The sequence below is a fragment of the Sarcophilus harrisii genome, chromosome 1 (genome assembly GCF_902635505.1).
Source record: "Sarcophilus harrisii chromosome 1, mSarHar1.11, whole genome shotgun sequence".
NCBI lineage: Eukaryota > Metazoa > Chordata > Mammalia > Dasyuromorphia > Dasyuridae > Sarcophilus > Sarcophilus harrisii.
Window position 1 is genome coordinate 162027693 of NC_045426.1, and position 27203 is coordinate 162054895.

The following is a 27203-nucleotide window of genomic DNA, read 5'->3' on the forward strand; positions in this document are numbered from 1 at the left end:
CAAGAAACTGGAAACTAAGTGGATGCCCATCAGTTGGAGAATGGCTGACTAAGTTATGGTAGATTGATGTTATGGAATATTATTGTTCTGTAAGAAACGATCAGCAGGATGATTTCCGAAAGGTCTCTCCAGACCTACATGAACTGATGCTGAGTGAAATGAGCAGAACCAGGAGATCATTGTACACAGCAACACGAAGATTATATGACGATCAATTCTAATGAACATGATTCTTTCCAACAATGAGATGATTCAGACCACTTCCAATGATCTTGTGATGAAGAGATCCAGAGAGAGGGATGTAGAGACTGTGGACAACAACATAGCATTTTCACTCTTTTTGTTGTTGCTCACTTGCATTTTGCTTCCTTTCTCATTTTTTTCCCTTTTTGATCTGATTTTTCTTGTGCAACATGATAATTGTATGTTTACATATTTAAAAAAGACAAAGGAGGCAAAGACAGGAGAAAGGAAAGTGAAGTATGAGCAAGACCAAAGACTGAAACTTTCAGCTAACTAAAGTGGAGTCATCCTTTCCATGGCTTTATATCTTTTTTCCTGGTTTGATAGCTACAGAGCTCAGAGTGATTTTAAAATTAACAAGCAAGTCCTGGGAATGGATTTGCTTTGGGGCTATTGGCTACACAACCCACTTCATGATGATTTTTAAAAATTAGTTCTGAGTCTATTTAATTACATGACATCATTTTGCCACTGGGATTAAAAATGCATTTGTAAGTGCCAGAGTGATTTATTAGTTTTAAAATATGCATGTGCTTTCTCTTATTCTGTCTCAGATTCTAAGAAGAAAATGAACTAAAATCTCAGTTACTTTTTCCTTTGGTTCCTTTAAAACAGAGCTTCTTAAACTTTTTCTACTCATATAATATCTTCTGCTTCTCAGGATTTTTGCCTGAGAAATTGTTTATATAAATTGAGCATTGTGATTTATTGAAATCATAATTTTATGACCCTCACATTCAGTTATGAGATCCCAAGTGAGGTCTTGATCCACAATTTAAGAAGCTAGGCTCTAGAATATTACAATCTAGTTAGATAGCTTTCAAGGTTCTGAAGTTTCTCATTGGTGTAAAAATACAACATGCTGGCAATATTATTTCAGGGGCTATGCAATATACTATGAGACTGTGAATTACAAAATTAAAATTGTGGATGATATTCTATCTATCCAATCAGCTGCCAAATCTTTTAATTTCTTTTCTCCATGGCATCTCTCATAAAAGACCTCCTTCCTTTCCCCTTGTCCAGCTTCCATCTTAATATAGGATCTCACCACCTCTGACTTGAATTATTGTAATAGCTTTGTAATTGACCTTCCTCCCTCAAGTCTCTTTTGCCCCAATCCATCTCTCATAACTATCTGTTATTTCTCTAAATGTTCCTCTCTCCACTTTTCCTCCATTCCCCCACTCAATAAACTTCACTGGTTCCCTATTACCTTTAATATCAAACATAATATCTTCTAGTCATTTAAAGGTTTTTAGCAAACAGAATACTTTCTATCTTTCTGGTCTTCTTGTCTTTTGCTCCCCTTCATATTATGCCTCAGTTATACTGGCTTACTTATTCCTCACATACAATGCTCTATCTCCCATTCCCATGCCTTTGCACTGAGCTATCTGCCTTACTAGGAATGTTTTTCTACTTTATTTGTGCCATTTGAAATTCCTAAATCTTCAGCTTAAAACATCCTGTCTTACTTTAACACTCAACTCAAATGTCACCTTCAATTGGAAACCTTTCTCAGTATATCCCTCAAAGGACTTCTTCATACTTCTCTGGGTGAATCTTCTCTATACCTAATTGGTAAAATTGTTTTCTTCATTAGAATATAAGTTTCTTGAGGGCAGAACAGTTTTAGCTTTATCCTTGTATTCCTATTACTTAGCAATATAGCAAACCCTTAATAAGTGCTTGCTGATTGATTAATTGGCCCAAAAAGCAATGGAAAGATATATAATAGAAATAAGTAACCTATGGTACTTTAAATACAAGATGCATAAAATGGGCTGTTCATTAAATATGGGATTAGAAAGGGAGGTGGGTCAGCATAAAGCAAGACTGAGAAAAAACAGTGTTTCATTGGTATGTATGGAATGCTAAAAGGCTTCTTAGTGTGGATATTCCATGGGTGATATATGGTAGAACATGATTGAAGAACATATCCCATATGGGGTAGGAAAAATTGTGATCAGCACGTCTGGAGGAAACATTGACATTCATGAGACCATCAAGCCATTAAAGGCTTAAAAAACACTAGACTAACTAGGAATTCATTCTGGTTTGCAACACTTTCTTATTTTCTCTCACTAGTTTGCAACACTTTCTTGTTTTCTCTCACTTTGTATACATATGTATGTGTATATGTATATAAATAAAATACTTAGAACTTCAACAAGTCTCAGTTTGATTGAGATTACACCCACTTAGTGATTAAGGTTAGGCAACAGTTGAGCCAAAGAATTTTCTCTTGCATTAATTTCAAAAGACCAAGGTCTCCCATTTCATCTAGAGCCACCTCCAGTCCTCTTGATCTGTATTTGGCCACTGGACCCAAATGGCTCTGGAGGGGAAAGTGAGGCTGGTGGCCATACACAGCCCTCCCTCACTTAAATCCAATTTCCTTGCATGTCATGTCATCCTAATGTCATGGTTCTCTTTGAGAATGAAGAACAAACAACAGTACGTAGAGTTGTATGGATCAGTCTAGTGGTTCTTCTAGGTTGGGAAGAAAGGTCTATTTTCCATCTTTACAATAATTTCTGGATTTTTTTCATTCTTTGTTTTTTCACTAGTATTTATTTCCATCCTTTAGTTTTGACTTAATTCCCTTCAACAGATAGTTATTAAACACACACTATGTACAAGGGACTCTGGAGGTCCTGCTCTGATGCCTCACTGTGCCATGGAAGTCAATCCATCCACAAACATTTTTATGCATATACTATGTGCCAGCCATTCAAATGAGTGCTGAGGATGCTAAGGTGACCTTGGATTCATGACAACTATGCCTCTGGAGTGCAAGTTTTATAGGGGTCTACTCTTTAGGAAGGTTCCAATCCCAGATTATGTCAAGGAAGAGTCTAACTCAGTCTATCAACAGACACATCACTTAGTGATGAAATTTTGGCTGTAATGGCAGTGCAATATAGTAGACAGAGCTGGACTTTGAGTTGTGAAGATTTAGATTTGAATTTTGCTTCAAACACTTAAGAGCTATGTGTCTCAGGGCAAATAACTCAACCTCTCTAACCCTCAGTTTTCTCTTTTGTAAAATGAGAGGGTTGGACCAGATAACTTTTAAAATACCTTCCAACTCTAGAATTATGTTCCTATGATCCATAAAGCAAAAAAAAAAAAAAATTACCAAGTGTACCTGTCCACTTCTGAAGTAACTGTGACTAACCAGGGGATAGAGCAAAAAGAAGAGAAAAGAAAGCTGCAGTTAAAAGGAAGGATGCCTTAGGGGCTCTCCTTGGAGAGGCAAATAAGAATAAAACAAAATAACTTTTATTGTACATACAAAAGAGCAACAAGAAAGAATACTGTTTATCTTACATTGCAGTGACAATGACAAGCATTTAGAAAAAAATTAGTATGAAGGTAATTGGAGTTATGTTCAGATAATTGTTACAGAGAATAAGGAGGTAGAAAAGTTTTATAAAGAATTAGAGAAGATCCACTTACCTACCGTCCAAAAAATTAACACATATTTTAATAGATAAATTCAAGGTGACAAAGTAAATATTGGAAAAGGATTCAACTCAAATGCATCTCTTATAAGAAGTTTTTCCTGACCATTCGGATGTTAGTTTTGTCTTTTATTTACTTATTTTTATGTCTTATCTCCTTCAACAGATTGTAAAGTTCTTGAAGGTAGACACTAGTTTATCTTTGTATTTGCAAAACCTAATTTATACATTATAAAGTGCTTGATAAATACTTAAATGAAATTTTTTTAATGTTGGAAAATATGACTCATGATTGTGAAATAAAAGAGGCTTTTGAGCTCATAGCTTACACAGAAATTTCATTATCTATGTATGATGAATAGTTTCTTCAAAACTAGAATTAGGAAGAATAAGACTTGAAGTATACCAAATGACATCACAAAAATGAAACATTATATTTACCTATTAGGGAAAGACTAATTTTGGAAGGGGATTAATTTGTTAATATATTTATATAAAATCACATTATCAAATTATTAGAACAAAAAAATCAACATCAAATTAAAAGAAAGAATAAAAATTAAGTGATATGATGAGGAAACCAGCTCCAATCAAACCTCTTTAAACAACCTATTTGTAAAGAAAAATGGGAAACAGAGGAACAAACTAACACAAACTAGGACTATTTAAAGAGCTCTTAAACTAATAAAGACCTCAGAAGTCATCTAATGCAACCTCTTAATTTCCTTGCACCAATCAACAATCCATTAATAAGTATTTATTAAGTGCTTACTGTATGGCAGATACTATGCTCCATGTTCTATACTACATTTTAAGGTAGCTTTTATCTCAGCATTCTAGCACTAAAAAGGATCTAAGAAATTAAGTGCTTTTCTCCTTCATATTCCACCAAACTGAAAAGGCTTCAGATAAAGGCTCAAAGAGAGCAATAGTTAGAAAGGTTCATCAGTAGATTGTCCAATGACTATTAAATTTCTCAACCAGATAATCTTTCACAGTCTGACTATCAAATCATAGAGGGATGCTATCTGAATAAATGGTAAGACTACTCCCAATAGCAAAAAAAAAAATGATACATAAACTTAAAGAATTATCAACATCAAAGAAGAGAATACTTTCTTTTTGAAAATTTTAATAGTATTTTATTTTTCCAAATATATGCAAAAATAGTTTTCAGTGTTCACCTTTGCAAAACCTTGTTTCTCTCTCTCCTCTCCCTTAGCTTCTCTTCAAGAAAGCAAGCAATATGTTATAGGTTAAACATAAGTAATTCTTCTAAACACATTTCTATATTCATCATGATGGGCAAAAAAAAAATCAGATCAAAAGGGAAAAAAGCAGAAGAAAAGGGAAAAAACAAGTAAACAAATAGCAACAAAAGGTGAAAATACTATGCTTTAACCCCACATTCAGTCTCCATAGTTCACTCTCTGGATGTGGATGACTCTTTCTACCACAAGTCTATTAGAATTGTCTTGAATCATGTCATGAAGAGAATATTTTCTATATTACTTTTGAATATCCACACTGCCAAAAAATATCACTGTTCATATAGCAGATGGTCAATGAATTTTTGTAGGTTAATAGATTGATTTCCTAGTTTCTGATACTATAAAGCCCTGCTTCATATTCCCAACTGCTTCCATTTAGAAAGTCCCGATACTGACTTCAAATGGTTTGAATTGAGGTCTAGAGAGATCTAGCTCCAGATAGAGCTTTCAAGATCTTCTCCCACTCTCTGGATCATTATATTCTTATCCCATACTTTGAGGAAAATATCCTAAAACTTTGGTTTGGAGCATGTCTAGGGTTTCCCCCAAAAAGGGGATCTCTTCTAGAAAGGTATTCAATATGCAAAGCAGAGAACAGTACATGGCTGGCTCAGTGGGTAGATCACCAGATCTGGATGCAGGAAGATTCATCTTTCCAAGTTCAAATCTATGTAACCCTGGGCAAATCACTTAATCCTATTTGCCTTAGTTTCCTCATCTCTAAAATGAGCTGGAGAAGGAACTGGAAAAACATTCTATTATCTTTTTCAAGAAATCCCAAATGGGGTTACAAAGAGTCAGATGTGACTGAACAGCAATAACAATGAAAAGCAGATCAGATATACGGCAGTTATTTATTTCTTCTACCACAAAAGAAGTAATTAGCACAAAAATATAAAGATTTATTTTCAAATACTTAAAGCATATAACAAGTCATTGTTCCTATTATACTCTCCCAGGAGGCTGATCCTTAAAACATGATAAAACATGTAATGACATACATTATGGTGCTATATAGTCATTTTACCTTCATTTCATCTCTCTTCTGTCAGAGCAAGTCATTTATGGTCCATATCTTTTGACAAATTCATTGCAAAGGTTATCTTTTCTTTTGAGAAGTTGCTTCATAAGTCATTTCCTCCTGAACAACCAGCAACATGAGTCAAGAGTTCCTATCTCTTTAATTAACAAGATTGCTATCAAGGTTATAAATACCCATTTTAGAAATGAGTTAGTTCACTTATGCTCAGGAAAAAACACAAAACAAAAGAGGTAGCCAGAGACTTGAAATCTAGTCCTAGGCTCATTTAAATAAATACATGTCTTTGCTGATATTTACCAGTAGCCACCATGGTTACTAGAAGGAGAAGGCAGAGAAATCCTCTTTACTGGAATTCTAAAAAAAAGCTTTCAGTGTCCCAAATGTTCATATTTGTAAGAAAGGAATAAGAGAGTGAGAATGGAAGTTATCTCTCTCTTTAAAGGAACTGCATAGAAGCTTTCCAGGTCAATGGTAGCTCTCAGTCATGGAAAGAGGAGAGAATCTTCTGATTTTACATGACCGCTACAAAGGGACCCACCAGAGTGAAAAGCTTACATGAATTGATGCAAAGTGAAGTGAGCAGAACCATAGGAACACTGTACATAGTATCACCAACATTGTGCAATGATCAACTATGAAGGCCTTAGCTCTTCTCAGCAATATAAAAATTCAATCAGTTCCAAAGAACTCATGAGGAAAAATGCTATCTACATCCAGAGAAAGAACTGATGAGGGGCTCTGAATGCAGATTGAAGCACACTAATTTCACTTTTTTTTATGTTTCTTTTCTTTGTTTCCTGTTTCTTAGTCCACAGCCTGACTAATCTGGAAATGTGTTTTACATGATTGCACATATAGAACCTATATGAAATGGTTTAATATCTTAGGGAAGAGGTGGTGAAGGAGGAAGGGAAAAAATTTCCAAGTATTTTTTTAATCAATGTAAAAAATTGTCTTTATATAAAATTGGAAAAAATAAATAGTACTAAAAAAATTCTATGTAAGTTTGGGAAGGCAGGAAGAAAGACCCAGGTCACAGATCTATCCCCATGATTAATGCTTGAAATGATCACTGTTACATAGGTTATAGAAATCTGGTCTAGATCCTATAATCTGAATTGCTACATCATGAGTCAGCCTATCTATCAAGAAACAGAACTGGGGCTAAACTTTGTCTCTTGTTGCCCAGTTTAATGCTCTTTCAACTACTATCAACACAGGTATGATACACATGGAAACACATGGCATTAATTCCCAATCTGAAAAAGTAAGCTTGAGACTAAATAGTTTATAACAGATCTGAGAAGCAGGTTAGCCTACCTCAAAGAGAGGTAAAATTCACATAGTTATACATAATCAAAATCACCTAATGATTATTTTTCTTCCTTTCCTTATCCTGGGCAAGTCCTATTCTATCTACTGATAGATAAATTTCTAGATTTGAGGGTTATAGAAAAGCTGATGAAAGATTTTTCCCACAGTATTATCCTGGTGTTTAATATTCCTAACATTAGAGCTACTTGTTAAAATCCTTTGGGAGAACTGTGTATGTGTGTATGTGTGTACTTGCACATACACATACAAATAATACATATATATGTGTGTATATATATGTGTGTGTGTGTGTGTGTGTGTGTGTGTGTTTGCTTATGTGTATTTAATTGGGTGACTTAGATGATAACAGAATGATGTTGTTCAACAGTTTCAACCATGTCTGACTCTTCATAACCCCGTTTGAGGTTTTCTTGGCAAAGATAATGGAGTGGTTTGCCATTTCTTTCTGTAACTCCTTTTACAGGTAAGGCAACTGAGGCAAATAGGATTAAATGATTTGTCCAGGTTCACATAACTAGTAAGTATATGAGACTAGATTTGAACTCCAGAGGATGTTTTCCTGACTTCAGGCCTCTGTTCACTACAGCACCTAACTGCCCCCCCCCCAGATTTTAGGGAGCACAAACAAAGCCTCATATTAAACTGATATAACTGCAGGGCTTAGTAAAACAATATATAAACCACATAAACATGCTCACCTATATTTAGTTCTGTTCCCCCTCAAAGTGTCTTCTTCTCAGCTACTGCAAGGACCCCAAATCTATTAGTATTGTTGCCCATTGAAATACAACTGCTTTGGGGGCCAAATTATTCAGCTTTAACTAAGTCAAACCAGATGACCACAAATTCAAAGAAAAGACATTTAAGAAAATGGTAAATTAGGCATAAAATTCTTTACAGAATCCATTCACAAATGGCTGCTATACATTTCTCATATATGTCTCCAGGGAAACATTGGTTTTAGTCCAGTTGAATCCATAAGTTTTCCCAGCTAAGTCAGGATGGAGCATATAAGTCATTCACAGGAATATCTATAGAATTTGTAGTCCACTGAATATTTTCAGTTATAAAATGCTATGGCTCACCTCTTAGAGCTAGTTTTATTTTTTAAAGCTTTTTATTTTCAAAATATATGCAAAGATAGTTTTCAACATTCACCCTTGCACAACTTTGTGCTCCAAATTTTTTCTCCCTCACTTCCCCTCGCTTCTTCCAACTTCCTCCCTTAGATGACAAGTAATCCAATATATGTTAAACATGCAGTTCTTCTATATGTATTTCCACAATTATCATACTGCATGAGAAAAATAAGATCAAAAAGGAAAAAAACTGAGAAAGAAAAGAAAATACAAACAAACATGTATTTTAAATTACTAATATTATGTTGTTATCCACATTCAGTTTCCACAGTCCTCTCTCTGGTAGAAAATGGCTTTCTTCCTCACAAGTCCTTTAGAATTGGCCTGAATCACTTTACTGTTGAAAAGAGCCAAGCTCCTGATGTTTCAGGAGCAAAACAAGGTTGCCCACTATCATCATTATTATTCAATATTGGATTAGAAACGCTAGCCTCAGCAATTAGAGTCAAAAAAGAGATTAAAGGAATTAGAATAAGTAATGAGGAAACCAAATTATCACTCTTTGCAGATGATATGATAGTATACTTAGAGAACCCCAGAGATTATACTAAAAAGCTATTAGAAATAATTCACAACTTTAGCAAAGTTGCAGGAGACAAAATAAATCCATATAAATTCTCAGCATTTTTATACATCACCAACAAAATTCAACAGCAAGAGATACAAAGAGAAATTCCATTCAAAATAACTGTCAATAGCATAAAATATTTGGGAACCTATCTACCAAAGGAAAGTCAGGAATTATATGAGCAAAATTACAAAACACTTTCCACACAAATAAAGTCAGATTTAAATAATTGGAAAAATATTAAGTGCTCTTGGATAGGCCAAGCGAATATAATGAAGACTACAATACTCCCTAAACTAATCTATGTATTTAGTATTATACCAATCAGACTCCCAAGAAACTATTTTAATGACCTAGAAAAAATAACAACAAAATTTATATGGAAGAACAAAAGGTCAAGAATTTCAAGGGAATTAATGAAAAAAAATCAAATGAAGGTGACCTAGCTGTACCGGATCTAAAACTATATTATAAAGCAGTGGTCACCAAAACCATTTGGTATTGGCTAAGAAATAGATTAGTTTATCAGTGGAATAGGTTAGATTCACAGGACAAAATAGTCAATAACTATAGCAATCTAGTGTTTGACAAATGCAAAGATCCCAACTTTTGGGATAAGAAGTCACTATTTGACAAAAACTGCTGGGAAAATTGGATGTATCTAGGACTAGTAGTGAATTTATGAATGCTCAAAGGTCCAATGGTCCTAGGAAGCTTTCAAGGTGGCCGCTGTGGGATCCATGGAGCAAAATAACTGGCAGCAAGGAAAGCTTCTGAATCTGAGAGGGCTGTCAATGGAAAGAAGATTGATCCAAACTTGGCATTTGATCAATTAGGGTCTTATGGAGATGAAATGTCATCTCTATAATTAGCCATCCTACAAACTATTTTATGTACTAATGAAGTTTAAATATTTGCCTGCCAGCTGGCTGTAACCATAGTTATAAATTGTTATTAAATCCTTTTAATCCTATTAATTCTTCATGGATGCTGTGATTCTTCCATGTTTAACATTTTTTTTCTGTATAGGAAGCTACCTGTTAGCTACCTGTTCCATTCTTGGTTCATACTCTGGGGACCTCTTTTATTCTTCCCTTTGGGGAAACTCTTAAACTTGTAATCCATAACTATAATTAGCATTATGCCTAGAATTCTGAGGTGGAATTATTAGAGCCCAGATTTCCCCAGGATTAAATCCAGTCTAGAAATCAAATGCCTCGCTGTGGAACAGTGAGCAGGATAGGATTCCAGCCCCTGTGGAAGTTTAAATTTATGAGTGATTTCCTGGTATGAGAAATATTTTTTACATATAAGAATTTTCTGTCATTGATCTGTGTGGGGCACATGGCTAATTATGGGATTATGGGGTCAAAGGGTATGAACAGTTTAGGATGTTTGCTCACATAATTCCATATTGTTGCCTAGCACAGTTGAATCAACTCAGAAATGCCAGAAAATCGCATAACCACACATGCCCGTCTCCCTCTCAGATCCCTAATAATGGTTGTTTTTCATCACATCTTTGTCCTTGGTTTTTCATCTGTAACAATGAGGAGGTTGGACTAGGTGGCCTCTAAAGTCACTTCCAGATTCAAATCAATGATGTTATAACTGCTTTTCTCTAGCTCCATAAAGAATCCAGTAAAAGAAAATTGCAACATTTTGGGGGGCAGTATAACCACGAATCTAAGAGTCATTGTTCTCTGATAGAGTAGTTACACTGAAAAGATTTCAAATATAAATTGCTATTTTAAGCCTCCTACATTCCTTGACATGATTGTTATTGCTTTTCAGGTGCCAATCTCTTACTATTGCCTCTTTTAGCTTGCTCAGTTTCTTAGCAAGTTTAAAGATGGCTTTACAGTGAGTATTTACTATAGGTGGAGATATTCTCGATGGTCTCAATGACAAGAGTAATGGGCAGGGGATGATCTAGGTTATTGAGTTTTGGGGTCTTCTATCTTCATCAGCAGGAAAACCATATCCAACTATATTAATTATTGAGCATCAATGTAATCATCAACCAGCCCAGAGCAAATAATTTCTTTTTTATATTATCTTCCTTAGTTATTTCTCAATATCACTCTGATTCAGGAATACCTAATATCCGGGTTGGGGATTCCATGGCATCCTCCATAACTTTTCTTAGAGTAGAACAAAAGGATCTTCCTTAAAGTGATTCCATGGAATTTCTTTTAAATGTATTTCTGTATGAGTCATGTTGGGGAAAAAATTAGAACCAAAGGGGAAAACCATGAGGAAAAACAAAATAAAACAAGCAAAAAAGTGAAAATAGTGTGCTTTAATCCAATCTCCATAGTTCTCCCTCTGGATGTGGATAGAATTTTCCATCCTATGTCTATTGGAATTGCTTTGGATCACTGTATTATTGAGAAGAGTTAAGTCTGTAATATTTGATCATTACATAATTTTGCTATTATAATATAATCCTTATTCTGCTCACTTCACTCAGTATCAATTTATGTAAGTCTTTCCAGGTAGGAAATTTTTAAATAATAAATTTAAAATAATTTACAAGAAGGGCTTAGATGACCTGCCTAGTGACAACTGGATTTTTTGGCCAAAGGTTTGTGTTCCTAAACTCTTCTTGAACCAGTGTAAAATGTAATTGGAGGGGCAGCTAAGTGGCACACTGAAAAGAGCACCAGCCTGATGTCAGGAGGACCTGAGTTCAAATGAGATTTCAGACACTTAACACTTTCTAGCTGAGTGATCCTGGGCAATTCACTTTGTGGGAAGGAGAAGAAAAAAGAAAAGCCTGCTTAAAAATAAATAATATATTAAAAAGTATAATTGGAAATCTTCAACAAAATAATTTAAAATATAATAGAACATAAAAAATTAATATGTGGCTTTCTAAGTCAATATGCAGTCCCCAGGGATGTCTATGTATGATGTTGTTTGTTATTGTTGTTGTTCAGTCACATCCAATTTTTTGTGACCCCATTTGGGGTTTTCTTGGCAAAGATACTGCAGTGATTTACCAATCCCTTCTCCAGCTCATTTTACAGATGAGGAAACTGAGGCAAACTGGGATAAGTGACTTGACTAGGGTCACACAACTAGTAAGTGCCTGAGGCTAGATCTTTCTAACTCTAAACCTAAAGTGCTATCCATTACATCCATCCCTACCTGCCCTTAGAAAGAGAGGAGCAAAGACCAAGAATCCTGAAACTGTGAACATTTGCTTGACTTGGACTGTGGAATAATTCAATCATGGGCCTAAGTTGCTTTAAAGATGATAATAGGGGAGAGTTATTTACCATTATCTTATTAGAGCAGGAAAAGCTAATGTTTCAAATAGAATCTCATTCACTTATAGGCAAATTAGATTAGTTCTCTTTACTTTTTAATTTGATTGTAAAGAAGAATGCTCAACTTGCAAAGCAATCTTTTCTTTCTTCCCTATTGAAGCTTTTTATTTTTGAATAGATATAAAAATGGAAGCAAAAACACACACACACACACACACACACACACACACACATACACACAAAACTTCCTTCCTTGACTCTTTCACCTGTCATAGGCTCCAAAGGAGAGCAAATTCAATTGCTAAGTTCTGTCCCAAGCCAGGTATTTTGGGGACTTTGCTCTGTTATGGACTACTCTCAAAAGAATTTAGAATAAAGATACTCAGATTTGAATCTCATGTTTATCATTTATGACCTATATGGCCCTGAGCAATTTACATGAGCTGTCTTTACCTTCAGTTCTTCATTTGTAACATGATAGAGCTGGTCTAGATTAAAAATTCCTTCTACCTGTAAATTGTAAATATATGATCCCCTAGGAGAGGGTGTAGGGAAACCTCCATTTAATCAGAAAGTTTGGGGGAAGAATAAGGTATTCTAGCTGATTCATTGTTCTTAAGACCAAAGATGGAAAACTGAAAGGAATCTCAGAGATCATTTTGTTCAAACTCCTCATTTTACTGAGGGTGAAACTGAGATTCAGAGAGATGAAAGACTTGCCTAACATCATACAGTTGGTTAAATCACAGATGTAGCATTTGAACTCAATTTTTCTGTTTCATGAGATCACAGATTTAAAGATTGAAGGAATCCTAGAACACATTTCATTCAACTTGGTAATTTTAGAGCTAAGTACACTAAATTCTGGAGAATTTAAATGACCTGCTTAAAATCACACAGGTAGAGAAGAGCTGAGAATGCTGTGATTCCAACTCAGTAAGCACTCTTTCTTTTCCTCCCTCCTTCCTTCCCTCTTTGCTTTTTTTTCCCCTCTTCCTGTTCTCCTTCTTTCCTACCTAACTTTCTGCATTTATTCCTTTCTTCTTTGCTTCTTTATCCTTTCCTTCCTTCTTTATTTTCCTCCCTTCCTTTCCTCTTTCCTTCTTTATTTCTTTCTTTTCTTTCCTCCTTCCTTTCTTCTTTCTTTGTTCCCTCATTTCTTCCTTTCTTTCTACTTTCCTAATTTTCTTCATTCCTTGCTTTCTTCTTTGCTTCTTTCTCTTCCCCTCTTTTTCTTTTTTCCCTCCTTTTCTTTTTTATATCTCTGCTTCCTTCCCTTCTTGCTCTCTTCCTATATCCCTTCTTTCTACTTTTATTTCTTCTTTCTTTCCTTTTCTCCCTCCTTCCTTTCATTCTATATTACTATGTTTCTTCCTTCCCTGTGTCCTTTCTTTTTCCTTTCCTACCTTCCTTCTTTTTTCTTCCTTTCCTTTCTTTTCCTTCCTTTCTAGCTTTATTTTTAAAAATAGCACATTGAATTTATAACCTATCTTTTAAAAAGAGAGTCACAGTTTCACATATGATCCTCTTTTTCTATTCTACATTGTCCATGGAAATTTTTCTCTGTCTCTATCTCTTTGTGTTTGTGTGTTCATAAATTGAGAATAAAATTAAATTCAAATAATCCTGTTCTCTCTTGTAAATCTTTAGTTTCTCCCTTTCTATTGTCTCCTTCCCTTTTTGAAAGTACAACTATTCCCAGAATTTCTTGTGTTGCTCAAGAATGGACAATCATGGGAGGTTATGACGTCCTCATCATTGGAGTTCTTCAAGCAGAGACTGAATGCCCACTTGTCAGGGATGTTATATTCATCACCCTTTCTGCTGTCCCCCACTACTTCCCTAGAGCCAACACATTTGTGTCTCTGTGCCACTAAGGTCAGCAAGCAAACCCCCTTTCATTTCAGCCCTTGTTGAAAATCTTTCTAAACATATTAGTCCATTTTCTTGCCTCATTAAGTCCAGTATCTGGAGCATAATTGAATCATTCTTAAATGACTGAAGATTCTGCAGCGCCTGACTCTGGGTCCTTGTCTGAGTATCTCTCCTCCCTGTGCATCCAGGACTTCAAACAGAGAAAGTGTAAAGGATTAGGCTGAATGAAACCCTGACCCTGTAAACCCTGAAGAGCTCTTCTTTTATTTTAATGAATCCCTTTCTAGAGTTCACTGAGTTCCCAAAAGCACCAAAAATTCCAGTTAGTTATGTTAATTGGGAGTTTACTGAATATTCCTCTCTCTCTCTTTTAATCCCCACCTCTAAAAGATTAAGTATCTCTCATTCAAATGACTAAAAGCAATGTTTGGAGAATTTGTTTCAGTTTGCTTCAGTTTTCAGAATTCTAAAGGCTCAACTTTTTATGTTTTCATTCATGTACAATAATATTAATTCAATGGATATTTGGCTGTTATTGAGTCTTTCTAACTAAAGAGATCAAAGACAGTTCACTGTTGTTCATTCCTGACCCTCCTGGGAGAGAGGGAGGCTACATGGGTGACTCCATTTCTATAAAAATTTGGAGAATGCTTTGTGTTTGCAGAAAATTTTACTATCCTTCTTGAATATCTAGTCTCTAAATGTCTGGATTGTATTGAGGGAGAAACAGAAAATTAAGTGAAGTAGAAAAGTCAAGCCCTTTTAGGCAATGAATGCAAGAACAAGAGGATCAGAATGACTTAATTCCCAGGCCAGTTATGGAAGAACTTAAAGTAACTGACTTTTCTCTTCATCATCTATCCCCAATGGGCTCATTTGGTGAGTGAATGTGGGGAATGCTCCATGTTGGAATGGGGGCCAGGAAGACCAGACTGATTGGAACCACCCATCCATTAGGGAGAGGTTGTTATGTAAATGGTGGAACAGTCAGGCACTTGGGCCAAAGTTAGGACAGGATGAATGAGGTCACCTAGGGTTTGGCTTGAAGTGTTGCCTTTTAATGAAGTTCCTTGGGAGGCAATCTTGGATTTGGAACTCATATATTCCATTCCAGCATTCAAGGAACCTAAGCTAGTCTGGAATGGACTGGCTTCATTCAGACAAGAACTTCATTATTCTTGGCCAAGGTCACTGGAGAGGAAATGAGTTGATTTCATCAGGGGGTCAGAACTGTGGTCCAGAAAGAACTGGTCTTTAACTAGGAACCCTGGTTCCCATCTCTCTTCTGTCTCTCTCTTTGTCTGTGCTCACAGGGCCTTCTTAAAGTCCCCAGTATACTTACTGTCCCCTGAAGTGCCCTGTCTAGTGCCAATTTCCCCAGGCAGCCTTGACATTTCAAAATTATCTTCCATCAGAGCTGCATTGTCTCAGGGTTCTGATTCACGTAAATTAATTCATGGGTAGGTGAACAGTTTAAAACACATCAACTCTCTCAGGGGAATTAGTATTTTAAAAAAAGTTTCAAGGCAGCAACCTATTAACACAAAGAAATGTATTATCAGGTATAGAGTTTTAGAAAATGTTCTATGTGTCTTAGGGGGAGGTGTATATTTGAGAGATGAAGAGCCTTTCCCTGAACTGAATTTCTCTTTTCTTTCATTTTTCCAACATTCCTACTCTGTCTGTATAAAATCAGGGCCTTGATTTCACCAAGAAGAGAGACTGCCTTAGAATTTAGTAAAAAGTTGCTCATATACCTATAGACCCCACCCTTCCCCACACTCTATCTTTTCTCCTTTTATTTGCCTATTCTGGCTCAACTACCAGCTGAAAAATGGAAAGTGAATATGTTGTAGTATCACTGTAACACTTTCAACTTTGCAAAGCATTTTACAAACATTTCATTTTATCCTTATGACTTTTGCCACCATTTTGCAGATGGGAAAAGTGAGGTGTGGGGTTTTTGTGTATTTGTTTGTTTGGTTTTTTGTTTGGTTGGTTCTTTTTTTTGTTTTTGTTTTTGCTGTTTTCTGGTGACTTCATAAAGATTACACAATTAGCAAGTACCTGAGGCTCAGTTCTTTGGGACTCCAGATTCAGAGTTTTATCCACTGTACCACTTAGCTATCTCCCATTCAAAATCCAAAAGAAACCCAACTAAGATATGCTGTCTCCCCTAGAACTAGAGGACAAAATAAATTAGATTGATTTGTCCTAGAAATGATGCAATGGATAGAGTGCCAACTCTGATGTCAGGAAGTCTCATTTTCCTGAATTCAAATCTGACCTCAGACATTTGTAGCTATGTGACCCTAAGCAAATTATGAATCCCTGTTTGCCTCAGTTTCCTCCTCTGTAAAGTGAGCTGGAGAAGGAAATGGCTAATCATTCAGTATTCTTTGCCAAGAAGATCTCCAAGTTGAAGCTAAAGTGGTTTTTAGGGGAAATTTTATATCTCTAGATGCTTACTTGCATAAAAATAGAGAAAGAGAAGATCAATGAACTGGGCTTGCAACTAAAAAAAGCTAGAAAAAGAACAAATTTAAAACTTCCAAGTAAATACCAAATTTGAAAAACTGAAAATAAAAAGGGAGATCAATGAGATTGAAAGTAAGAAAATTATTGAATTAAAAAATAAAACTAAGAGTTGGTTTTATGAAAAAATTAACAAAATAGATAAACCTTTAGTTAATTTAATTAGAAAAAGGAAAAAAGAAAATCAAGTTGTTAGTCTCAAAAATGAAAAGGAAGAACTTTCCAACAAAGAAGAGGAATTTAGAGCAATAATTAGGAGCTACTTTGCTCAATAATATGTCAATAAATTTGATAATCTAAATGAAATGGAGGAATACCTACAAAAATATAGATTGCCCATATTATCAGAAGAGGAAATAAATTACTTAAATAGTACCATTTTAGAAAAAGAAATAGAACAAGATCTCCAGGAATGGGAATTTTTTTGACCAGAATGAACAAGTAGGGTGCTTGAGAGGGTTTGTGGCCCTACTTTCGCTTTGAACTTTCCTGAAAGAGTGAGAAAATTTCAAGTAGTCCTGGTTCATTTCATTCTGAAAGTACCATTGATATTGAATCTATTTTCATTGCTATCCCTTCAGGGTCCAGCTGCTCAAGAGCTGGTCCTATCACTTGGGGAAGATAGAGAGCAGCAGGAAGCAGTCAGTGTGATAAGGCAGACCATGATGGGTGATGAAATCAATATAAGCAGAGGCGACAACAGAAACTGCAAAAATAAGGGGATTCCAATAGGAGAGAGAGGCCAGGATACGGAGAGTTGGAGCACTGGAGCAAAACTGAGGACAGAGACAGGAAAGTGTTGGAGTGAAGAGAGGGCCAGGTGGGAGGAGAGGTGGAAGGACCAGCCCAGGAGTAAAGAGGCATGGGACCCTCTGTAAGAAAGAGCAAACATGGAACTTGGACTCTACTGGGTCCCCAAACATGGCAACCATGTAAAAGTGAATAGAAGGAAGGATGGGATGGTTCCTGTTAATTATCACAGGATCAGGGACAGCTAGGTCTGAATGTCAGGAAGAAGTATCTTCCTGAGTTCAAATCTGGTCTCACACATTTCCTGTCTGTGTGACCCTGGAGAAGTCACTTAACCTGCCTCCCTCAGTTTCCTCATCTATAGAATGAGCTGGACAAGGAAATGGCAAACCACTCTAGTTTCTTTGCCAAGAAAACCCTAAATAGAGTCATGAAGAGTCTGACATGCCCAAATCATAGAATCAGTTGAATTTTTCAAAGGTCCAGCACTCTTTTTAAATGAAAAGTATGGAAAAAAGGATTAGGGATTGTAGGGCCATAAGTCATCAAAAGGTACAAAAGAATCTAATTCATCTTCCTCATTTTACAGTTACAGAAACTGGGGCCAGAAAAGTGAATAATTTGCTCTTGGTAGCAGTTAAAAAAGTAGAAGGGCCAGAATTCAAACTTAAATATTCTCATCCCAGATTCAGTGCTGTTTCCATTATATCCTGCATTCTTTTCCCTGAAAGCTTTGTTTTTAAAGCCTTGTTTTAAACAGAGGAAATTGTTTTGCAGAAAGTGTTTTTTCAGGATGTGCTATTTGTGGTTCACTAAAAGATCTGAATTAGAGATGAAGAGTTGCCTCCATTTGGCACAGGTCAGTGGATGTCACTCCTGTGGGTGCTTTCCAGGGTTTCCAAAATAAGTCAGGTCAGGCAAGCCCTTAGGCTGCTGCTTAGTAGTGGGTTTGGAGTGACATATCCTCCAAATTCAACTCAGCCAGTACAGCACATGCAGCTGGTTCTAAGATCACAAAGAAAGCTCCAGCTCTTCCTAAAGACCAGAGCAGGATGCTGCTCAGTCTGTATCAATAGCAGACAATATGTATGTTGGCCACATAGCTGCCCAATACTGAGCTTTGGAGCCATCCAAAATGGACCAAACCAAGGCACATGCTCAGTATTAGTTATCAGGATGGAAAATCAAGGTTCTTTTTGTATCAACTAAGATATTTGGGTAGTATACTAGAGGAGTGTACAGGAAGATATTAGATAGAGGAATGTCAGGAAGATCTGACTTCAAATTTTCCCTCTGCTACTTAAATAATTCTGGGGCAATCCTGAAGTTTTACCCTGTTTCCTTATCTCTAAAATGGGGATAATATCAATACCTAGTTCAAATAGTGATTGTGAGGATTAAATAGGGATAATAATATGTAACCATTGGCAAAAAGGGTTAATTGCATAGAATTCTCTCCTCATAGACAAAGACTGATTATTCAATGCTCTATGCCTGCATGAGAGGTGGTTTAGAATTGGTGAGAGCTCAAGAAAAGAAAGACCTTGCCTTTTCTGGCTTTCAGCTTTGGGGGAAAAGATCACTATTCCAACTTCTCTCTGGAGCTATGGAAGGAGAAAAGGAAGAAGCCATAACTTCAATCATGTCCCTATTCTGAGTATTGCTATACTAAAAATTTCAAAGAATTTTCCTTTTGCTTTGTTTTTTGATACTCCAAATTGCTTCGTTATAGAGCTCCAATTTGTTTTCCATTTCTTGGTGGTTACTTTTATATGCAGATACAATTGCAAACTGGGTTATGAGCACTCTACAACTAGACAATAGGAACTATCCCAATCCCTCTGGGGACCATTTTATATTTGGCTCTAGTCTAGTGATTCTCCCTAGCAAGGAAGAATATCATTTAAATATTCAGAATATAAGCCTGAACAGATAGTTTTATTCTAATAGAGAAAAGGGAATGGTAAGCAGTAAAAAATTACAAAAATGGTTAGAACAGAATCCAATAACCTATTCTTACTAATATAATCAGTTTTCAGATTTCATTGGTAAATTTGTAAGCAATTTCTTTGTGAGGACTGCTAACTAGTCATCTTACATTTTTACCTTCACTGCACCTACTCTAATCAATACAAAATAGATTCTTTCTTTCTACTATCTCTACCTCTCTCCTTTGTTATCTTCCTTCCTTCTTCCCTTCTTTCTCTTTTCCTAAGTCTTTCTTCCTTCCTTTCATCGTTCTTTCCCCCTTTCCTCCCTCCTTCCATTCCTCCCTTTGACTTCCTTCCTTTCTTCCTTCCTTCCTTCCTTCCTTCCTTCCTTCTTTCTTTCCTTCCTTCCGCCTCCATTCCTCCTATTTCCCCTCCTCTCTTTTTCAAAACAACTTTTTTCCCTCTGTCCTATTTTTTTTTCTGCTGTTGCCACCACAACTGCTTTGGTAGTTGCTACCCTGTTGCTTAAGTGCTCAGAAAGGGAGAGATATTAGCTGCTTTTCAAGATACCATAAGTCCCTATATTCAAAGAAAATTTTTAAAAGACATAAACAAGAGGAAGCCTTATCCTAGGACCAGCCTTGCCCTGGAAACCAGGAGCTCATGGCTCAAGGCCAAATTGGGAGGAAATGCACACCCTATCCAAATCTCCAGAAAGCTCAGAAAGTCGTCCTTGACCTTCAAAGTCAACAGAAACCAGAGAGATATGGCTCTCTCCTTTAGCATAGCCTTGGACTTCTGGCTCAACAACCAAGCAAAAGACTTTTTCAAGAGACAACACAGAACCTTGAGTCATCATGGCCTATAGAAAGCAGTCAGAGGCTATCTATGTATCTTCTTAAGTTGGGGTGAGTAAGACATCCCTCCATTATACATGCAGAAAAAAGCCTGCCCCAAATTTTCATGCTTTTTGCTAGAATGCCAGCTGAGCATATACCCCAAGGAAGGAAGATGTGCTACATTTTGAACAAAGTTGTTGTTACTGTTTAATGGATGGCTAATTCTGTTTGGATAGTAGACTTGTGTTTGATACACTCAAGCTCAGAATACTGAAGCCCTGAGATCTTTGTCATATTTCACAGCAAAAATGTTCATAGTTCTTTTTAATTCAGTCAACTCCTCACTTCAGAGTGAAAAATCAGGAAAGATTTCAAACTCTAATGAGGTTCCATGTCAAATGGTACTTTTCAGACTTATGGCAGCTCTAGAAAAAAAAAAATTACATGCATATAAAAATTGCCTTTTGTAGATAAAGCTGACTTTCCATTGTGGTGTTAGAGATAACACAGTTAATTGAAGAGAACACTGGACCTGAGGGCAGGAATATCTATCTTTAAGTACCTGGCTCAGCTACTGATACAAATCAGTTTACCTCTCTCTTTTTCTTCACCTGCAAAAGGATGATTAGCACTTCTATCTTTGAGAATTGAAGGAGCTAATATCTATAAAGCCCTTGAAAACTGTAAAGTGCTACGTGAATATCAAATACTATTACTAGTTCTGTTTTTTCTGTGATGGGTTTTAATCTACTGTGTCAGAGGTAACATCTAAGTTAACAAGGTCATGGATCCATTTGAAAATATTGAGTAGTTTTTGGAGGAAAAGTTGGAGTGATTTACAACTCTTCATTTTGTTAAAACATAAATGAGAGCTATTTCAGAGATGCTTCATTTGCCTCTTATTCTAGCTGTCAGCAAGGCTTGCAGACACATGCCTGGATTGCAGTGTATGTAATTTAATTACTGTGGTACAGAATTTGATTCCTGATTACCAAAACATATGCTCACATAAATTAATAGTTCTCTATCTGTATATTTAGATATATGTGTACATGTATATTTCTATTTTGTGGAAAAAAATGACTCCAGAAATGAATTTTTTAATTTATGAACATCTTTTCATCCTTATCACCTTCTTTACTCACTTCAGCTGTTTTTGAAGGTAGGTCTTTAATAACATTTGCTCTGAGAATTGCTGGTATGACTCTGAGTGACCTTTAAGAGTTTCCTGTAGTGCATACATGAACAATTCCCAGGGCTGGGAGACCTTGAGCAAAACAATGAAATGTCTTTAGATTATTTTGAAAAATGCAAAATAGTTGCTTTTATACCAACTTGTTTACCACTGCATGTACACATGGCACACATATGTACTTAGGCACATTCATGCTGGAAGGAAGGAATGAATTAAATATTTATCTAACACTTAAGGGCAAAGTACTGTGCTAGGTAATAGGGATGTAAATAGAAAAATAATATAGCTATGAGGTAGTAGCTCAGAGTTGTTTTACTTTGCATTTCTCTAATCAAAAGTGATTTAAAGCACATCTTCCTATACCTATAGATAGCTTTGATTTCTTTATCTGAAAACTGCCTGATCATATTCTTTGACCATTTATCAGGTGGGGAATGAATGGCTCATATGCTTATAAATTTGACTCTGTTCTCTGTATATTTGAGAAATGAGGCCTTTTTTAGAAATATTTGCTGTAAAGATTGTTTACCAGATTTCTGCTTTCTTTCTAATCTTGGTGGCATTTATTTTGTTCATACAAAAGCTTTTAAATTTAATATAATCAAAATTATCAATTTTGTATTATATAATATTCTCTATCTCTTGTTTGATCTTGAACTTTTCCCTTTCTCAATAGATCCAATAAGTAGACTACTCCATGCTCTTCTAATTTATTTATGGTATCTCATATCCTATTTATCTCCTTAGTTTCTTTCTTGTTTATTTTTTAATTGGACTTACCAAGTTCTGAGGGGATGGTTTAGGATTGACTATGGTTTTAGAGTCCAAACAGGTTGGTTCTTATGATATTGATGAAGGAAATTATTTGTTATAGACTTCTTCTTCACAGATCTTTCCCATTTTCTGTTGTATAATTGGTTATAGATCATTGATTGAGAAATGGATCCTGCATCTGTAATGAATGATATCTTGTATGTTAAGATATACTCAATTTCATATTTTCCTGAGATTATTTAGGATTTTCCATGTCTAGTATCTCATGATTATCTCCTTAAAGAAAACATTCATGACATTTGGCATAAGATTTCTATGTTTTCTATAGGATTTTGGCTTCTTTTATTTCTTGATCCTGAGACATACTTCTCAGAATTATTTTTTTTTTTGCCATCCTTTCCTATACCTACCTTTATATTGTGAAGGAGAGAGCCATCAGCATCTAGAAAGAACACCATTGAGATTGAATGTGGGATCACAACATAGTATTTTCATTTTTTTGTTGCTGTTTGCTTGCTTTAAAAAAAATTGAATGAGGTAATTTAGTGAATTTGTTTTCCATATTTTCATAGCAGATTTTTTGTTTTTTGGATGTTTTTGGGGATTTTTTTTTGCTGTGAATGATGAAGAGGACATGTCCAACCACACACAGCCCTATGGGAATCACATTACGAGAAATCATCCTGTAGTCTGGCAAGTATTACTCTTTTCATCACACATATATTTTAAGGGATTTTCCATCACACTCCCCAAGTCTATGAAGTCTAATCATGCCATTCTAGAGCTGAAGAAAATGGTATCTGAAAAGTGCCTATAGAGCACTGATATATTCAAAAAGAGTGGCAAAGCAAACTGGACTTGAATACATAAGTAGTAGTCTTGCTTTAGGTCAAGAGATATGTATTCCTTCCTAAATTATTTAATTCAACTTCCCTTAACCTTTCTGAAGTTGTTATTGACCAAAATATCTCTTTTTCTCTAAAAGGGGGTGAGCTACAGTGATCACCTCTTGACTGATATCCAGCCTCAGATGTTAAGGGTTTAATTCTCTTCATGTGAGATTGTAAGGAGATAATCAATAGAGAGATAGTCTTGTGTCCCTAATATGCTCCATGCCCCATACCATCATACCCTAATTTACACATATGCCCTCAAAAGAATCTCTGCCTTTCCCCCAACCACCATATGAGAAGTTTGGGATAAACATGATTCCAAAATTCATCCTCCTCATCCTCCTTATCCTCCTCCTCTCCTCTTTAGGTCACAGAGACACACTTTTAAATGGGAAAGCAAACATTTCCATCAGCCTAATGACCCATAGGTCTTTTCAGCCAAACTCTTTTAGGCACTTAATTTCCTTAGTGAGTTTGTTCAGTGTCTCCCACTTCTCTCAAGAGAGAGTTTCTGTCCAATTATATGAGGAACCCTGGCCAGAAAATATTGGCCATCTGTAAAGAAGAAAACTTTTAAACCTTATTTTCCAGAATTACTTCTCTTACTTTTTCAACTTTGGCAATTAAATATCATATCCTTATTGGAGCCTGTATGGTGTGGGAGTACAGAAGTTAAGCTGCCAAGTAAAAAATCTATTTTACTGCTTTTCTGTCATTTTAAAATCTACTCAAGCATGAATAGAAGAGGGAGAAAAGACAATGGGAGAGGGTTTCTGAGGAAGTTAAATTTGGATGGAACATTTAATTGGATATTTTTGTTTATTAAATATTAAATGCAACATTTAATAAACAAAAAAATCCAATTAAATGTTCCATCCAAATAGATAATTTCTAGAACTCTTGGAAATAAGTTTTTAAAATGTTTTATTAGAAATGCAAATCACCTCACACCTTTTAGATTGACTAACATGTCAGAAAAGAAAATTTGCAAATGTTGGAAGGGATGTGAGAAAACTGAAACACTAATGTACTATTGCTGAAGTTGTGAACTGATTTTGATTACTTCATAGAACAATTTGAAACTATGTCCAAAGGGATATAAAACTATACATATCCTTGACTCAACAATACCTACTAGATCTATATCCCAAAGTGATTCTTAAAAAGAGAGAAAAGGACTCATTTCTACAAAAATAATTACAGTAGCTCTTTTTATTGTAGCAAAGAATTGGAAAATGTGGGGTTATCCATCAATTAGGGAATGACTGAACAAGTTGTGGTATATGATTGTTATAAGAAATAACCAGGAGGCTATTCTCAGAAAAATCTGAACTATTTATGTGAACTGATGCAAAGTGAAGTGAGCAGAACTAGAAGAACTGTATACACAGTACTAATAATATTATACAATGATCAGCTGTAAATAACTTAGCTATTATCAACAACACAATGATCCAAGACAGTTCTGAGGGATATATAATTTTAAAAAATGACATCCATCTCCAAAGAAAGAACCAATGGAGTCTGAATGAAAGTTGAAGCCATTTGTTTTACTTTATTTTTCTTGCCTCCCACCCTGGTATGTATTTTCTTTTACAAAATGTTTTGCTTGATTGCACATACATAATCTATATCAACTTGCTCACCTTCTCAAAAAAGGGGAAGAAGAGAGAGGGAGAGAATTTGGAACTCAAAATTTAAAAAATAATTGTTAGAAATTGTTTTTACATTAATTGGAGAGGGGAAATAAAATATTAAATAGATCATTTTAACAATGTTATATTGATCCTGTTTGTTTATACAAACATTTGCTAAAATTCTTCCTCCCCTTTCCATAAAAAAAGATAAGCAAAACCAACTGTTCCCAACAAATAAATCTGCCTGCATGCAACATTCAGCAACCGTGTTCCTCCACTTCTCTACTAAGAGGTAGATCTCTTGGTAAAGAAGAAATAATTGTGTTTTATCTGTACTCCCAATTCAATATTTGTCATTTTCTTTAATCTTGTAATGTTGTTTAATTTGCATTGTTGTAGTTTTGCTTTCTTTTATTCACACGGTCTTCCCATGTTTCTCTGAATTCCTCTCATTTGTTATTTCTTATGATTGTAGTATTCTGTTGCATTTATATAACATAATTTGTTTAGCAAGTCCCCAGTGAATAAGCAATTACTAAGTTTTTGCTATCATCACACACACGAACACACACACAAATAATGCTTATGTCTCTAAGAACCTTCCTTTTTTCTCCTTATTTTCCATCCCTTCTAGTACTAGTATTACCATATTACATATATATATAATTTAGTAACTTTTTTGCATAATTTTAAAATTATTTTTCAGAATGACTAAACATCACCAATAATGAATTAATGTGCTTGTCTTTCTGCAGGCTCTCTACTCTATTTCTTCCTTTGACCAATTTTGCCAGTTTTATTGGGTGTGAAGTGAACCCTCAGGGTTTTAATTTTCATTTCTCATATTATTAGAAATTTGAACATTTTTTCATATGATTATTGATAGCTTACTAGTCTTTTTTTTGAAAACCATTTCTGCACATCTTTTGACAACTTACCTATTGGAAAGTAGTGGCAATAATTCACAAAACTACTATAATTACCTAGAAAACTTAGGGTCCAGGAGGTAGACACAATAATTCTGAATCATGTTTGTGACTATGTAACTATGTATCTTAGAATCATTCAGTAATAGAATCTCAGAGTTGAAAGGAACCTTAGAGACCATCTGGTCCAATTGTTAACCAAATTAAAACGGCCATTATAACTTCCCTAACAAGGAGTCATTCAGTCTCCTCTAGTGATGAAAAACTCTTACTTTCCAAGGCAACTCATTCCATTTTGGAACAGCTCTAATGATTAAGAAGTGTAAAAGATCTGGGCTTAGCTCCCAGAGTGAAGAACAAATGTTACTATCTCTTCCTCATCACCTCTGGTAGGTTGCTAAGTAGCTCCTTAGGGGTCTCAAAGAATCAAGGAATCTCATGATCTTGGTTGTACTTTATATGCCTAGCCCCATGCTGGGGATTGAAAAGAATTTGCTTATCATAACAAAAAACAATATTACTCCCTTTGTAAAAGAAAAATCCCAAGCAGCAGATGACAAGTCCAGCAAAAGGCATTAGTAGCTCATTTTTTCTTGTTAGTCTTACATATACAACTTCAGTTCTGTTGTTTGAGGCAAACAGAATAAATTTAATCCCCTTCCTACACAACAGCCATTCAAAAGCTTGAAAACAATTATATACTCCACATCTTTTAGAATACTTCCAGGTTCAACTCCTTAACTCCCACTAGGTTGGGTCCCCAAAGGGGCAGCAGCTACTATTTTCAGGGATTGATTTTTTATTACTACATACTTTCTACCTTAGCTGAAGTTAAATGGGGAACATTTTACCTTTTTTTGCTGGGTTACTTCAATCTCTTCTCTAATGATTTCTAATCCTTTCACCATCTTGATTTCTCTTCCCTGCTTGTGATCCAACTTCTGAATATTCTTCCTAAAAAGCGAAACCCAGAACTGAATCCCATTGTTCTCAATTATTCTGATAATCTCCGGAGAAGAGATTATCACTTGTCTCATAGTAAATAAAAAGTAGGGTTATCATTTCCCCTTGCTTTCCAAAAAACAAAAATCTTAACATTATCATTAGAGTAAAATTTATTATTCAAGATTATAGACCATGCTATAATGGACCAGAAAATCTGGAACTTTCCAACCCCTCATGATTTTGCTGTAAATTGCCTGGGCAGTGTGGTTCCTAGGTAAATGGGTTCTATTTATTTAGTGATCCTACAAAGAGACTGTTATCCATATTTAAATAAACTTTAAAATGAGCCAGAGGTACAATTTGTTTTAAAGATAAAACTTCATATAAGAGTTTTACTTTGTGGTGGAGGAGAAAAGTCAGAGAAATAATAAACCCCTTGGTGAGTCAGCCTCTAGGATAAACCTCATCTTGAGAGTTTTCAGGTGGATAGGGAAGAGATCTTAACCATCTTAACCATTAGATGGATAAGGTCCATCTAAATCTCCTAGACTCTCCTGACA